Here is a 16,539-nt window from a genome sequence, read left to right as displayed (position 1 = left end):
AGCTGTGTGGGTCAGGAAGGTGGTCCTTATTCTCTAGACACAAAGAGCAGATCAGCCAAGGAGGGGCTGCTGCTTGAACCTGAGCCTTCTGGCTTAGCCTTGGTCATGACTAACCTCTGGGCAGCTTTGAGTGCCACTGGGTCCCTCCGAAATACTGTTTGCACCCTCAGTCCACCTGTCAACACTCATCATTCCCCTCGGCCATCAGTCAGCTCAGGTGTGACCGAACAAAAATCTCTTGGGCACCCAAGTCCCATGTGAGCCTTCACACGGGCACCCAAATGACTATTCGCACCTGCCCAAGTGGAAGCCGTACTGTAATATCAATCCAGAGAGAGGAGAGGCCCCGCTCTGCCAGGGCAGATTTGTCCTCAGACAGCCTCATTTTCATCTGGACTTGGGCTTCCGCACAAAAGCAACCAAAGCCTTTCAATATTTAATCAGCAGCACAGCCGTACACAGCGTGCACCAGCTGCCTGGTGCTGTGCAGGTGGGGGAGGAGAGACAGAGAGCGGCCCTTTCCTTATACCTCCCTAGTGAATCCTCTCCCTATACAACAAACACGCCTTTCATTTGCACACTCACCATGGCAGAAAGCAGACCAGTGGCCTGTTTGCTGCCTCAGCCAGGCAGGTTTCAAACAGCATCTCTCTGAAGCAACCTCATTGCTGATTCCCGGACAGTTCCAGCCGCACAGCTGCCCTCAGGTGTGAATCTAACTTTCTGCCCTTCGGGCTGTACAAAGGCCCAGGGCTCGATCTCAAACCCTCCCCGAAACGCAAGGGACTGCCAGAGCTAAAAGCATGATCTGCTACAGCCTGAACTGAAAAGGCAGGAACTGCGGCTATAACAGACTCTGTGGAGTGTCGCAGAGGGGAACGCGCCAGTGGGTTGTGCTCTCAGCCCTAGCCCTCCAGAGAAGGCTTGTTTTGCAATACAATAATATGTAAGATATCACTTAACACAGCTGCTTTAGCTAAAGTGCCCATAGGACCGGCTTTCAGTTGAGATGAAAAACCAAAGTCCTAATGACTTCCGGTTAGTAATATTCCCCTGGCCTTTTCTGCAAGAACCCTAGTATCCTGGCCAAATTCCAGCCTGGGTCATTATATCCCGCTTCCCTACATTCCCTCTGCAGTTTCGACTGGCTGTGGGGGTCTCCTTCATTTCCTGCCTTAATCTCTTAGTGTGACTGTGTGCTGTGAAAACTGCTGCTGCCTTCCACACCAGAGACGTCTGCAGTTATAGCTGCATCTATAACGTTTGGGATCCTTAGGGGAGAAAGGCTCCAGTTCCATGGGCTTATTAAATAATAAGTAATAATTGGTGCTAACTAAGAAACATTCTTACATGCAATTACAGGGCACCCAGATGGCACAGTGACGTACGGGCACATACTGATAATTCATAATAAATAATAAATGCAAGATCTCATTACTTGCATTAGAAACACTCTGTTTCAATTTGCCAGTCTCATGCCTGGAGAAAGCAAAAGGCAACAACCCCTGCTCCGGAGTGAGATGTGACTTTGAAGTACCCTCCTTAGCCTCTCCGCTGTCATCAAAAGGACCAATGAGCACCAAGTGGGGAGGGTTCGGCAGGTAGACACCTGCCCCGTAGAAATAGACACCACACATACTTCACACAGTGTCCCCAAACAGCCTTCAGACAGCAATGCTGGGCTGAAGTCAGGTCAGTAACTCAGAGGCAAAGGGCCCCGCAACCCCCTTTGAGTCCCTGGAAACTTTGACTAATTGGCAGGTGCAGCTTTATATCAGGCTGAGAAGTCACTGGAATGCCTCAATCTGTGCCCGCGTATCAATAATTTAACATGCCATTGAAAAAGGATCTTAATTAAAAGAAGTCAGATTCCTGAGATGAACCAGCCCAATTAAAAATACACGTAGAACTGTCGCTTTTGGGCGGCAAATGTACCTCGTTCTGGTACAGTTAGAGACAAATACTTCATCCGCAGCGAGGCCTGGTCTTTACCAGTGCCCATCTACGTTTCATCAGGAGGTGGCACGGGGCTAGATTTCCAAGTGTGCGGCGCCCACACATGATGTGCAGAGGTCTCCGGAAAATCTGTCCCCAGTTGTGAAAAAAATCTGAACTCCAAGTCCAAGGCACAAAGCAGACCAAAAGCCAGCTCACCTTCAATGCGGGCAGAGAGACCCCACTACAATTAAAGGTGCATCACCCAGAGGACAGCCTCTCTTTTCAGTTACATTGCTACATACTTCACAGGCCCGACCCTGGTCTCAGTTACACTCGTGTACATCCAGAGGAACTCTGCTTACTTCTCTGGATTTACACTCAGGTGACTGCACTCAGAATCGATCTACCTGTCTGTCTACCTAGGCATTTAAATTGTGCTACCATGCCCATCACCTTAGTAACTCAGCAGCTACAGACAATGGTGCCCTAGAAAAAGAACACCGTTCCATTTTTAAAACCCATATTCCTTTGCAGGAATTCAGTCTGAATGCAGTACATTAAAGAACTCCTGAAAGATCCCAGGGCCACTGCCCAAATCCAGGACTGGCCTCCCTGTTCAGTGATTTTGTTAAGGTGCTGCTGGGGAGGGCAAGTGGGTGGAGGGTACACTGGGAGAGGTTACATGTGAGTTCAGGAGGCCAGAGGCTTGTAAGTCTTAATGAAAGCAGTGAAAACTAGGAAATCTGCCACAGTCTGACCACCTGTCAGAAAGGGCAAGAGAAATCCCCCTCATCTGAGGCATGCTGTCTCCAGATAGATGCGTGGCGGGGTGTTTGCATGTGAGAGGGTAACAGACAGCATGTGTGGCCGCAGGGCAGGAGGACAGGAAGGGTGATCCATCAGATCCCATTTGGCTATAAAAGCCCAAACCTCCAAGCAGGAACTATGTTCAGTTGTTCACTGAATCTGGCTGCAGCAGATGGGCGCTATTCCCACTGGCAGTAGAAATATACTGCCAAACAAAAACTACATACAGCCCACACAAAGAGTCAGAAAGAAAATCTGTTGCCAAGGGGCTGGTTCCTGTGTCTGTTCCATACTTTCCTCATTCAACACGAGCTGATGGGGTTTTGCTCCAACTCCCACATCTTGCAAAAAATCAAAGCTCACCTTCAGGCAGAGCCTGGGGCTGGAAAATGACATGTTGCCATGGAAATTATTTGGTGTTCTTAGCTATGGAGGGTTCTGCTAGGTCCAACCACCCTATCCACCTTTCCCCTAGCCCCATCTGCATTCCCGCTCCCAGGCGGGCCTTATGTTTCATTGGCTAAGGGTGGGTGAGGTGATGAGCAGCACTGACTGGGTCTGCAGCGCAGCAGAAGCCAAAGTCTAAAATCTCTAGCACCCAGTCAAAAACCGATGAATTCCTCCTCCTTCCCAACCCACCTCTCACAAGAGCCACCGTGAGCCAGAACAGAACATCAGTCTTAGGAGCTGTACTGAATTATGGATTTGCAGTGTTGTTGTAGCCGTGTTGGTCCACACCTCCTACATTCATTTACTTTCCTACCTAAAATCTCTCCTGTAGTTTCAATTATATATAGCATTCTCTACTTCCCCTGCTAGGGCCTGCTACAAGGTGTTGTTCTCGTGTTGCTGGCATTGAATGGCTGCTGTCTTCTACCCCTGTCTTTGAGTGGTGGCTGAATGATTTTGCAGCCACAGAGAGGGAGAGAGCAGAGTGAGGCCCTGGCCAGGTAAAGGCTCTTTGGCATCCTTACAAACGAACTCTGCTTAGTGTCAGAGTTTGCAGTAACAGTATAACAGCTTGAGACCGAGGTTTTGCTTGACTCTTGAGCCCCCCTCGCTCCCTGCCCCAAACTGAACCCAGAGTACGTGCCTCTTCCAGCAATTTTCGACAGGGAAAAGTCATCCTCAGCAACAAAAATCTCTTCATCGCTTTCCCTGGGGAAGGCCAGGGCTGGTCCTAAAGGAAAATGGCCAATCCAGGCAATTCACTGGCTGATATCGGAGATGGTAAAAGCCAGTCCAGGTTATGAAGCTACACATTTTAGATGGGCCTAGAATGCTTCCCCTCAAAAGAGGGGGTTTCCATATCTTCTCACTAAGCCTCAGTCCTATTCTTAGATGTACACCGTTGCTAGTTAAATCAGTCACAGCTGCACTTGCCCCTCTCCTGGCTGTTGGGCGAGCATGTCATCTTGCTCTCCCTCCTCACTTTATTTCCTCTCTACCCCACTCTGACTGCTGCTTCACGCCTCATCTTCCTACCCAGAATACAGAGAAACAATGTGCATGAAGGTGACCATGGAGGCAGCCAACTGTAACCTTCCCCCCCCCACCCCAAAGGGGGGAAGAACTAAAAATGATCCTGTGCATCTCTGCATGCATGGTCTGTGCATAAAGAGTGAGCGGGTTTAAAAGGAGCCAGGGCACACAGAAGGGAATGGTTGGGGCAGTGAGAATTCTGCCGCCGATGCAGCGTAAAGAGCATCACCCAATGAGACTTGAATTCCAGCAACGTCCCAGCAAAGGGGTAGAGGACACCTTTGCAGACCAGCAGCCGGCTCGACCTTTAATGAGGCAGCCACAAAAACATTAAAATACTTTTCACCTCTGCCACCCCCGTCCATACAAAAAACACCTGCTTTGCTTTTCTCCTGCAGAGATGAGACTAGCACGAGGATGTGTCAATCTACAGCTACAGGGAGCACATATCTGAATGCCACTTTTCACTGTGCTGCTAGTAACTTGGATTTATTAGTGGGTTTTGCAGTCAACACACTAACTAAGCGCCTATGGTATACGTACCTATGAAACCTCAACACCTTGGTTTTCTGTGTATCGAACCTTTAACCATCAAAGAATTCACTCTGTGTGCCGAGGCTTCAGCCATTTTGTTCCCCTAGTTGCTGCAGCATGTTTCACAGGTGACAGGCACGTGCTGCTCTCTCATGGCGACTACGTTTGTTCTTTTTTGTACTCAATCCTCAATGGAAAAAGTGAAGTCAGTTTAAAGTGAGAGCAAATGGTTGCCCTTTGGGTATGGAAAAACACAGCAAGGCCAAATTCTGCTCTCGGTTGCACTGATTTCAGTGAGATTGAAAGGATACCTCATTGTTTCATTCTCATACCGTCTCCTTATTTCCTTGTACTACTCCTCCCCCCCCCCCCAACCGTCTGCCTGTCCATATCCATCTGTTGTCTCGCCTTATATTTAGATTATAAGGTCTTTGGGATAGGGACTGTGATTTTGTTCTGTGCTTGTACAGTGCCTGGCACAATGGGGTCCTGGTCCAGGACTGGGCTCCTAGGTGCTACCATAATACAAATAAATAATAATAACAGCAATAATGTCAGTGAGAGTAGAATCAGGCCTATCCGATACACAAAACAGCCTGGAGCCTGTATTCCCTAGGGAGGCAAAACTCACATTGAAGTCAACTCTAATGACTGCAGGATCAGACCCAGTGAGGGCTTTCTGGTATCTTGAGTTTAAAGGTGACTTTCATGCTAGGACAAGATTGAAAAAAAAGAAACATTTATACCAAAAAAAACCAATGAGGGATTTTTCTGTGGCCAGCACTTCCTGATACGTCTGCTCTGGTGTATTTCTCTCCATCTCCCCCTTTTCACTAGTGGCTCTCCCCCTTTCAGCCCACCCCTCTCCATTTTATCCCATCCCCAAGTAAAGCTGCAGTCCCATCCCCGCAGCATTGCCCTCCACAGTCATACAACATGATAATAGAATCGTGACTTTGCTGGAGGAACAAACAGGCTGAGCAGATGGGCTGTGAGGGAAGAAGTCCTCGTTTAAAACACAAATAGCTTGTGATAATTTAGCAGATGTGGTAAAAAAAAAAGAGAGAGAGAGAGAGAGAGAGAGAGAGAGAGAGAGAGAGAGAGAGAGAGAGGAATGAGGTTATTGGATTTATATTTATGTTGAATAAATGTGGAAGTTTTCCCCACTGTAAAGTTTTTTCTTTACAGTTTCTCAATTACATCCTGTTGATGGGCTAAATATCCCATGGTATCAATGCACAGTACCACAGACCTCCACTGGAACTGCCATTTACTCTACTGTGTTCTTTGTTCAGGACACCTTGATCTCACAGGGAAGGTTCAAGACTCTGCCGTGAGAGTGGTAGTTTCTGAGTGCAATCGCTGATCATCATGGGTAGATATTTAAAAGGGGACAAATCTATCCATTTTATCCCATTTGGCTATATTAAAAGACCAACCTCCAAACAGGAGTTCTGATTGGACATTCAAGCATCTGGAAGACATCAAGTTGTTCCCATCTGTATACAGGAATATGTTCCCCAAACATAATGTAATTGCCATCAAGGAAATATCTTTGGGATGCTACAAATTACATACACACACATACACACACACACCCTACCGTAGCATTTATTTGACTGGCCCCCTGAAAAAGAGCAGACCTTGAAGAGTTAAAGACTCATTGTCAGGTAAAATTTGGCCCCAAAATTCCAGTTCTGAGCATGTATCGACCCTAACACAAAGAGGGATGTTTCCAGGATTTTTTTCACTTTGATTTTACAACTGCAAGATGTTCTTTTAAAAATAGAGTTAACCTTCCTGTGCAGCACCTGGAATCCCAGCAGCATTGCGGGATTGGAGAAACTGACTAGGGGGGAAAAAACAATTGAAATTGACCATTCTCTTTTCAAAGTTCAAGCAGAGAGAAATTTAATAAGTAAACAAACACCACACAATAGATAATTAAAAAATGAACTGGATGTATACATTCCTCCCGTTTTTATAATTTAACTAGGCACGGGAATTAATTGATAGAAATTTCTAATTTTTAACTCGACAGTGTCTTTCCAAAAAACACATAGCAATGAAAGATTTATGCTCCTTTAAAAACCAAGCCTTGTGGTTCCATTACAGGCAACAAGGGCTGTTCTCTCTGGGACATACACACGGCTCAAATCACTTAGAAACCTTGCTCTGCAGTCTTTCCGTTTGTTCAGTGGCATCATAGAGGAAATAGTCAAGGCCCACAAATACCTCAGTCTAGAGTTACTGTGCTATCCCCCCATTGTACAGCATCTGGATGGCAAGAGGCATGCAGACCCTTCCACTTTTAGTGCTTGTTCTTCAGCCGTTGTTCCAGTGCTATTTTATTGGTGGCTTTGATACAAAGACTGTTACTTTGAAATATGTCTGAAGCAACCACCCAAGGGCTCAGCAAAAGTCAGCTACCTGGCAGAGCTGGATCTTTAACTAAAAGTTTAATGTAACTGTGCTGGAAACCATAGGGAAGCTCCAAAGTTAGTAATTAAAACAGGGGCCCTCCTTAGTGCAAGTTTCACTGTATGTAGAAACAATCAGAAGAATGTCTGTGACAGAGGGAGGTGGTTTAATTTTTGTGAACAAACCAGTTTGGTTGTTTTCTCTAGGCAGATCTTTGTTAACCCTAATCTCAGAAACACAGAAGGAACCCATCTTGGAATCACCAACTGAATGCTTTTACAAGCCCTCTCACAAAAGGGTCTCAGGAACTCCTGGACCAAGGCACCAGTTTTAGGAAGGGATCCAGAAATGCTAAGAGGGTCAGTGCTTTCCATCTATTAGCAGAATCATTGAAGATGCATCATCATGCTTTTCATTTCCCTCCTATCACTAGAGGTATATTAGGGACAGACCTTTGCTGACCCAACACAGCCAGACTGCTATTAAGAAAAAAGAAAAGGAGGACTTGTGGCACCTTAGAGACTAACAAATTTATTTGAGCATAAGCTTTCGTGAGCTACAGCTCACTGTTCCTCTTTAAGCAAATGAGGCCAAATTCACCGCGGAATAACTGCGCTGGTTTCACTGGAATCTGGCCCAGGCTGTCTATCAGCTCAAGAGCCCCGTAAATTAAACCAGTTCAATGACTTCAAATTCAAAATAAGCAGATGTCTGGGACATTGAATATCTCACAGATCTGCTCATAGTTTTGACTAGACTCTCATTTTTGTCTGCAACTACCTCACTGCTTCTCTCTATATTTTAAATGCATCCGATACTGGGGAGACCAGTTCCAGGGAATAATGCCGACTTTGCTTACCAGGAGAAAGTTTAGCACTCAGGAAAGCTGAAGGGCTTTATTTCTCAACGGAGAGACACATATTCATAAATGACTTTCCAAAGCCAGTGCTATGAAAGGCATCAAATAGAAACAGAAGCATTCCACAAGCTACACCCACAGAACTGCATGACAGAGAGTGCCTTTTAGGTCTGGCTGTGGGATCTATCTAATAACCATACCTAATTGGAAAAGGCACATAGAAACACCCATAGAGGGAAAACATAACGTCAGCTACTGCCTTGTACCTGGCTAGGTACTTCAACTGCCTTCATCACTGTATGATCTGACTAGCTGGAAGCCATGCACTAGTGGTAAATAAATTGCTCTAATAAACATTTGCTCCTGGAAAGGCTTCCGTCTAAATTACATTGACTCTGTTATTTGTCCATCTCTTTCACAAATTCCTCCCCGCTCTGCCGTTTATCCCTTTAAGCCTTGTCACTGTCTGTAACCAAATGCCCAGAAAGGGGACCAAATGGAAAAGCATTTCTTACCAGAACTAGGAAATGTGTCATCCCAGAATCACCAGCCATTTGCCAATCATTTCCCCCACTGCTCTCAGCTACAGCAGCCCCAGAAGAGTTGCCTTTGCCACTAGGCTGTCACAAACTGGGGATTAGGAGTAAATGCTCTGCGAGCCAAGCCGATCATCCCACTGCAAACGGAACAGAGCCACCAGCAGGGCACGAGTCCATCAGCCACCACAGAAAACATACACGCCAGCAACAAAGCAGGTAGAGGATAGGGAGACTGCAGACAGAGTGGGAGGGCAGGTGGGGGAGGGAGCCAGGCAGCCGGAGATGCTGAAGTGACAGATGTGTTGACTTTAACTTAAACAGGAAATTGATCATGCTCAACACAGAGAGAAAAAGACAATAGCTGATATTAAAGGCAGTGGCTGTTTGCACTCAGTGGCCTTTTCTTCTCTCGGCTCCAGCGGGGCATTTTGGTTTAATTCTAGTTCTAGCACAAACGAGCAATAACTGGCAGCCCTGACTCTACCTGTCAGTCAAAGCAAAGCAAGTACTGATGTTCCCAGCCGGGTCTCAGAGGAGAGTTAAACAGGTATTACCCTTCCAACAGCTACTTACGGGGCCAATCATGGATTCCTTGCTCTAATCAAACTCCCACAGAAGTTATTTATATGACATCATCCAAATTACTTCAGTAAGAGTTGGACCAAAATACTGAGTGCCAGGATAGGGCACAAAATTTGTCTTAATTTTGGGAAGAGAAAATGTAATAGGACCAAAATGCCAGATTTAGGTTTCTGAGGAAGTACAACGAAGAGCTGAGAGTATGTTAAACACTATTTAAATGCATGAACAATGGTGTCCCTTGAGAGAATTCAGTTCCCCATGAAAAGATCAGCGTCATTCACCACAGTTTAACGCTGATGCAGCTGAAGCCCTCTCAGGCCCTGGGTTTCTAAGGATGGGCTTGTGGGATAGCAACTGCACCCACAGCCTGTCACTCCAGGATCCGACAAGAGTTCGCTTTTATTGTCATCAGAATTCACTCCTGGCTGAAACGACATAGTAGCAACGTCAGAGGCCAGTGGTGAAAGTGCAGAGAGAAACTAGGGGAATAAAAAATGTCTAGCCATTTCCAAGTGAAAGGAGAGGCAGAATAAATACATAAATAAAGGATAGTGGGGGAGGGGGTGTAAAATGAACCCTACACCTGGGGGGCAGAGGCAGAACCCCAGCTCACATAAATCCCAGGGGAACTAACAATAGCCTGGTTTCAGAGTAGCAGCCGTGTTAGTCTGTACTCGCAAAAAGAAAAGGAGTACTAGTGACACCTTAGAGACTAACCAATTTATTTGAGCATAAGCTTTCGTGAGCTACAGCTCACTCTTCCAAAGAGTGGCCCTGTTGCTGCTTCAGAAAAGGATCTCCAGTTTCAAGTGAATGTAGTGATGGCAAAAGGAGCTGGCCTGATAGCCCTGGAGAACCGAGTCACGTATCCCTAGGACACGGACAAGATGTGCAATGGCAGCGCATCCATGCCTGTCACCCCACCAAAACTCTGACCCGGAGGGCCCACCCTTAGAGGGGAGTTTATTCTCTATGGCACATTCAGTCTTTGTAGTGAGAAAGTCAACAAGGGACCCTTTTTTTATGCTGACATTTGTTCACTAGGCACCAGACTGAGACCCACCGGCTCATTGCACAGGAACCCATCACACAACTTGTGGTGAGAAGGATTTTCTTTCCCTAATGCCACCCAGTCCTCCTGACACCACATCCCAGCCTTTCCAACCCCCATCTTTTCCCTGGTTGTGTCGCCTTCCTGCCCCCATGCTGCCAGACCCATCATTTAATATTGATAGTGATTCATTCCCACTCAAGACAGATGGGATGGACCTGCAGACCCAGGGCTTAGTTTCTATAGCCAGCCAAAGCAGGTCAGATGCTGGCAGAGCAAGGCAGGTCAGGAACAGCTTCCAGACGGAGAGCGATGCACCTGATAAGCAACCCAGGGAGCTTCCCTTCCCTGCGTCAGAAGAAATGGCATGTGACAGGGAAGCAGGAATACTGTGCATTGGGAAAGGGCTGCTTTGTGCCTGTCATCCCTCCCTTTATCTGCTGCCGCACTCAGCTCCATGTTCTTTCTTAATGGTCACCCCTTGACGAACCATGTAGCATTGCACGTCACTCCTGTGTCACTGCGCATCTGGGCCGTGAGCAAGCTCTTGGAGGGACGCACAAGCCTGCCAGCAGCAGCCTTCCCTCTGCCATCCTCCTGCCATCTGTTGCCCGCTATGTGTTCATAAAGCCAGTCAATTCCACGGTGGCCTCCTGGTGCGGGGGAGGCCTGGTGAGGAGTTTAAAGCGGTCTAATCCCCAGGCTGGATAATTCACGGAAAGAGGATTACCTGCTCTGAACAGAGCCCTTGCCTAAATATAGACTGGCCCTTCCTTTTCATTTCATCTCATCTCGCACAGCGAGATTTCCCCCACTCCACTCCCCCAGCTAGACCCAGAGGGCTGATTCTGTTCTCGCTTGCCGCAGAGTAAATCCAGAGAACCCCGTTGTAGTCAGGGCAGCCACATCAGAATAAAACCAGCGTCAGCCAGAGCAGAACCAGGTCCCTAGTCAGAATGTCAAAGCCAGCATGACGGATGCAGTGAAATCCCCAGATGCGCACATTCCTACTGAGAAAGCAACTGACTAAGCCATGTGGTGGTTGTTCGTTGGGGCCTCAGGGTGCGTACTTGGAGTCCATAGTTATGGTCTAGAAGATGAAAGCTAACTCCTGGGGCACACTGGCTATGTGAAATTACAGCGTAGCGTGCTGTGCACATTATGGGGGGGGGGCACAGCCTCAACCCCACTCTTGCCCCCTTCGTGCCAGGGTGGCGGGAAAAAGGCGCTAAGCCAGGTCTACACCATCCCCTCCTCACATGCACCATCATAAGAAGGGTCTTGGGGATGTGGCCAGGGAGGAGGGTATGCCAACGTGCTGCTGAGCTCCAGCAACCTCCAGCTGCCTCAATGCCCCAGTGGGGACCGTTGGAGCCAGTGTAGGCTAGAGTAGCCCTGAGGCTGTCCTAAATTGCACCGACAGACAAAGTTGACCCCCTCCGGACTCCAAGACCAGGAAAGCACAAAAATGATGGAAAGCCACCTTTGCCTCTCTGCTGTCCACCCAGCTCAGGGCCTGCATGGAGTAGACCTCAGCTGCATGGAGTAGACCTCAGGGTCAGGACCTGGGAGTGGAAGATCGGTTAAGGAGCTGCTTTTCCCTGCGATCCCAGACCAAAAGGGGGAGGCAATTATTTGACTTGTGATTACAAGTCAAATAGCTGCCTCCCCTCCTGTGGGAGGGGGTGACCTGGCTGTGATTACAAGTCAAATAATTGCCTCCCCTTCTGGTCCCTTACTTATTTATGGGAATAAGAAGAATACCATTTGCAGTTGCATGACTTAGGATAGAAACATCTCAGAGAGATCAACCTCCAGGCAGCAGCCAGCCACTGACTGCCTGAGGTAGGAAGGAACTCTCCCAATATCCATTCGGGAGCTTTACAGCCTTCTTCTAAGCATCCAGTGCCAACCAATGTCAAAGACAGGATACTGGACTAACTAGACCACGGGTCTGATCCAAGACTGCAATTCCTCCGCCCTACAGCTCTGCTCCCATAGCAGGTGACCAGGCATGGAGCTGTCTCTTGCTGCTGGCCGGAGTACGCTTGTTTTGGAGGAGAAGAATCAATCTGTGGGTTGCCTGCCCCTTTGGTCCCCGCAGCAGAAAAGGGGATGAGATTAGGGACTGCCGAAGATATTATTGTAGGGCTCTTCAGCTTAGTTTTCCACCATGTTTCTTTTCTTTACAGTGAAGGCTGGCCCTGCAAACAGTGTATTTCAATGACTCAGTGATGCCCCTCCATCCCCTTGCCCAGACATCCCAGCCTCCCTGTTCTCATGGTATCTTTAGTTCACTGCTAAGGCTCCTTTTTCCTTGCAGGACTTTAAGCTGCCGTAACATTAAACTGCTCATTAGCACGGGAGTAATTCCATAATTTTTTCAGGCGAAACCTTTTTCAAAGACTCAGCTCCTGATCCGGAAAATTAATTTGGGGAATTGACAATATGGGAAGCGGGATCCCTCGGGCAGAGTCCTGGGCTTCCCCTGTCAGGACTGTTTGCAGTCCTGGGATTTTGTACTGCGGCCAGAAAACTATTCAGTGTCAGTACTGAGCAGCGGAGGGAGAGTCTGTGTCTCTCAGCACTTAGTATGGAGAATAAGAGTAGCTTAAATAGTGGCCCTACATATTATACATCAAATAAGAGCCAGCCCCTTCACCCCGTGCTTTCTGCCTTTTAACTCCAAATACCCATTGTTCAGAGGCGCCATTTTACCCTAGGATTTGCTGGATGGAGTGGGCAGGATTACCACAGGTCACATGGGAGATGGGGGCTTAAAACGTCTCCACTGTTCTCTCCCTTCTGCCTGCCGTCCTCCACCCTTCCTCCCAGCTCTGGATCTATGGTCTGTTCTTGTGGCAGAATGTACAAGAGGTAAACACATACCTCCAGACCTGTGTGCAGCCCTTCTCCAGCTTCCTGGCAGTCTCCCACTCAAGTATACATACACGCTCACAACCCCAGGATAATAAAGGCCCTGACACGGATGCTCACTCCTACCTTAGCATAGTGCACTCTCACTTTTGTCCAAGTGGTTTACTGCACCCCATGAAGTGTCTGCGCTCACACTTTATGCAGACTGTCAGTTGTGCATACAAACTCTGTGTATATTTGCACCCAGGGGATGGGTCCATGGCTGCTTTTGGGGCCGCACCCTGATGTGCACTTACAAGTAGGAGTGCAAAATCAGAGCCTGCTGGAAGAATTCATGAACGTGGGCCCCATCTTTCCAGATCACTTCCCTGAATAAAGATCTGTCTGAGGTTGGCCTCTGCATTGCAGCACGTCACAGACCCCAGACAGATGCAAATAACACATCACCTTCATGATGGGTGCAAATAACACGTCTCCTGCCAACTGAGGGAGCTGAATGGCAAACCAGATAAGCATCTCACTGCCTGGTGGCTTTCTGTTTGTACAGCAGTGACCCTCTGGTAACATTCCCAGGGTACCCACAATAATTGTTTCAGCCCTTTCAGAAAAACAAGGGGCATCACCTCAAGTCTCATCTCCAGCCATAGGTCTTTGGACATCAGCCTTTTCCAGCCTGGCTAAGGAAAGGAGACCAGCTTCTACCATGGTGTGCTATTTTTAAAGGAGAATGGGCGGTCCTAGTAATGCTTCCAAGAGGTCACTCTTATATGGTCAGAATTCTGGAGAAATGCAACCCAGTCTCTGGCATCTGCTCCCAGCCTGCAGAAAACCTGCTGAAAGACCCCTCAAACTCGCTGTAGAAAAGAAGCATGACACAGATTCATCAGTTCTGGGTGGATAAATCCCAAACAAATGCAATCTTTCCTTTTGGCAATGGACTGGTCTCCAGCCAGCCCGGGGAAATGCAACTGGGGAATCAGACACTTGTTACAAAACCTTGTGAGGTGCTGAGCAATTCCTGCAAGTTGCTGGATCCTCTGCACCCATGTTGACTTCAGTGAGAGCTGAGGATGCTCAGCATAACGCAGGAGCCAGGCAAGGGACGCTGGCAAAGCTGATGCATAAACCCACATATCACAGGGCAACCTACATTTTCAAATACCCCTGCACAAGGAAGGCATTCAGGGAAGGCTGTAAGAGACTTTTCATTCTTGTAGGCCCAGGTGACCATCAGAGTGACACATCCCAATGGCCCTTTGCTCTGCAGTGCCCAAAGCCCATCTGTGAGGAGCCAGTAGAAGAACAGGGTCCTCCTGCAGATGGCCCAGGACTGTAGAGAATCCTCAGATCTGCAGGGCTTGGGGGCAAACACTTTCCTTTTTCCACTGAAGGGTGGAGGGCGACCCTGCTCCTCCCAGCGGAAGACTCTGGAGGAAACTCTAGGCGGTCTCCTCTCCTCAAAGCCTGCCCATGTATCCTGTGGGAGGGGGTTACCTGTCTGGATTACAAGTGATCGACAGGGTAAGCTGGCAGCCTGATGTGAAATTCTTGCAGAAGTGGTAGAGTTAATTGCCAGCTGAGGAGCAGGCATGTGGCTGGGTCTTTTCACCAGGAGGTGAACAATGCAGCACTATAGTATATTAAAATCTGACCAGCCAAGCAATGGGATTAACTCTTTCTCTCTCCTCTTGCAGGTGACAAGAAATAGGAGCCTGGATAGGTACGGCTTGCAGCAATTTTAAAGCCCTGCCAGGAACATCCCTCACTCCCTACCTGCCTTTCATTTCTGCCTAGGCTTTCCATGGGAAGAAAGCCCTCTGAGCCCATGTATTCAGGTGTCATGTGAAAAGCACCTGATCAAAACCAACCCGGGGTTCCCCTTTGCACACAGGAGAAAGCGCTACAGTCCGGGTCCCCTCTTCCCTGCTCTGCTACAATCACTCTGTTGGTTTCCTCGGAGCCATGGGCACACGTGTCAAGGAGCCTTGTGATGGATCCAGTTCATGCCTATGGTTTTTATGGGATCTCAGTATGAGGGACTGTATTACTGCAGTCTGTATATGAAAATCTCTGCTGAACAGCACCTGTCCCCAGACACATACGCATGTACACACACACACACAGAGGTTTATTTAACCAGATGAGCTGCGTCAGAGAAACCAAGATATATTACAGCCACAGTTCAAACTGAAAATCTTTACCTTGCCCTCAGTGGCTGCCTTTATTCTTTGCTGACTGAAGTGACCAGCTGCTGATTTTAGTTTGAGCTACATTCATGATCCCTTGAGGTAGACAGGATTATTTAAAGAGGACAATTAACATGCGGATTTGCTGTGTTGTGCCCGGGGCAGGGGAGAGTGGGGACCCTACAACCCACACACGACTCAGCCAGATGCAGACAAACACATCTGTACACCCCCCCACAAGCATATACAACACACCCCACTTATACACACCTCACGCATGCACAGCCCGCCGCTACACCCTCTCCCAGACACACAACATCAGCAGGTATTTTAATTGTCCTCCTAAAATAACCCTGTCTCGCTTCAGTCTGGGCACCTTCAACGTAGCGAAAACTACAAACTGCAGCTCATTACCACTCCCAGGAGAGGATAAACAGAACCAGGGAGGGAACCGGTGTTAGTCTGAATTGTTTTGGTCTTGACTGCTCTGACACTGCTGATCTAGTTACAATAACAAAGTACCCTACAATCCCTGTTACTTCATGCCAGCCAGGCTGCTGAGCTCGTGCCCTTGAGCCTCCTCCTTTTCAGGGACATTTTTCTTTTGTTTTATTTCATTTGGTTTCCCTATTTCTTCACAGCCCTCAGCTGTTAGCCGGGCACTCAGCTGACTAATGTTGGGAATCGAGGTTCCCATCAGCCATTAGCTATCCCTGTAAAATGTCTGTTGTCTGTTTCTACAATAGCAGGAGAAATGACTTGCTCTTACCTGTAATGTGAAGTTATTTGCTTCTGCTGCTGCTCTGCGCTCAGTCCTGCTCCGGAGTTCCAAGAAAGAGGGCTGCACTGCACAGGAGTCTCCTAGAACAATGATGCAGTCCAGCCAGCCAGTGCATGTTACTGATGCACTAGAGGGGATCCCAGCGGAGGGAGAACAGGGCTGTGTCATACCTGCATCACTGCCCCCACAGCAAGAAAGAGAGAGGGAGGGAGGGAGGGAGGGAGTGTGCAAAGACAGAGAGAGAGAGAGAGAGAGAGAGAGATTTCAAGGCAGGCAGAGAGAGAAAGGAAAAGCTTGTGTAATTTAATCAGGGTAATAAAGTAACCAGACCTCCGCCTGAACATTAAAGATTTTCTAGGAGAGTTCTTGGTTACACAGGGGAATATGTTTACTGTTATAACGCAGACACATATTTTGGCTCTAGACTTAAATAGGATTCAGGATGTTTCCTTGCTGTTTTATTTGGGCGACCACGTTATTAT

General features: G+C 47.9%; 1 protein-coding gene across 5 annotated transcripts in view; it reads right to left on the bottom strand.

Annotated features, from left to right (window-relative positions):
- SV2B (synaptic vesicle glycoprotein 2B) overlaps window positions 1–16,236 on the bottom strand; it is a 102,392-nt gene extending 86,156 nt beyond the window's left edge. For 2 of the 5 annotated variants that reach the window (XM_073304204.1, XM_073304202.1), the window contains exon 1: window positions 16,046–16,236. The gene's annotated coding sequence lies outside the window, so the exon portion shown is untranslated. Of the gene's footprint in view, window positions 1–585; window positions 607–8,556; window positions 8,770–16,045 lie in introns of those variants that run through there. The other 3 variants (XM_073304206.1, XM_073304203.1, XM_073304208.1) reach the window with 2 other exon arrangements.
- Between the last annotated feature and the right edge of the window lie 303 nt (window positions 16,237–16,539).

Source organism: Lepidochelys kempii, chromosome 10, assembly GCF_965140265.1.
Source record: "Lepidochelys kempii isolate rLepKem1 chromosome 10, rLepKem1.hap2, whole genome shotgun sequence".
Lineage (NCBI taxonomy): Eukaryota > Metazoa > Chordata > Testudines > Cheloniidae > Lepidochelys > Lepidochelys kempii.
Note: the sequence above shows the minus strand (reverse complement) of the source record. Positions and strands in the feature narration are given on the sequence as shown.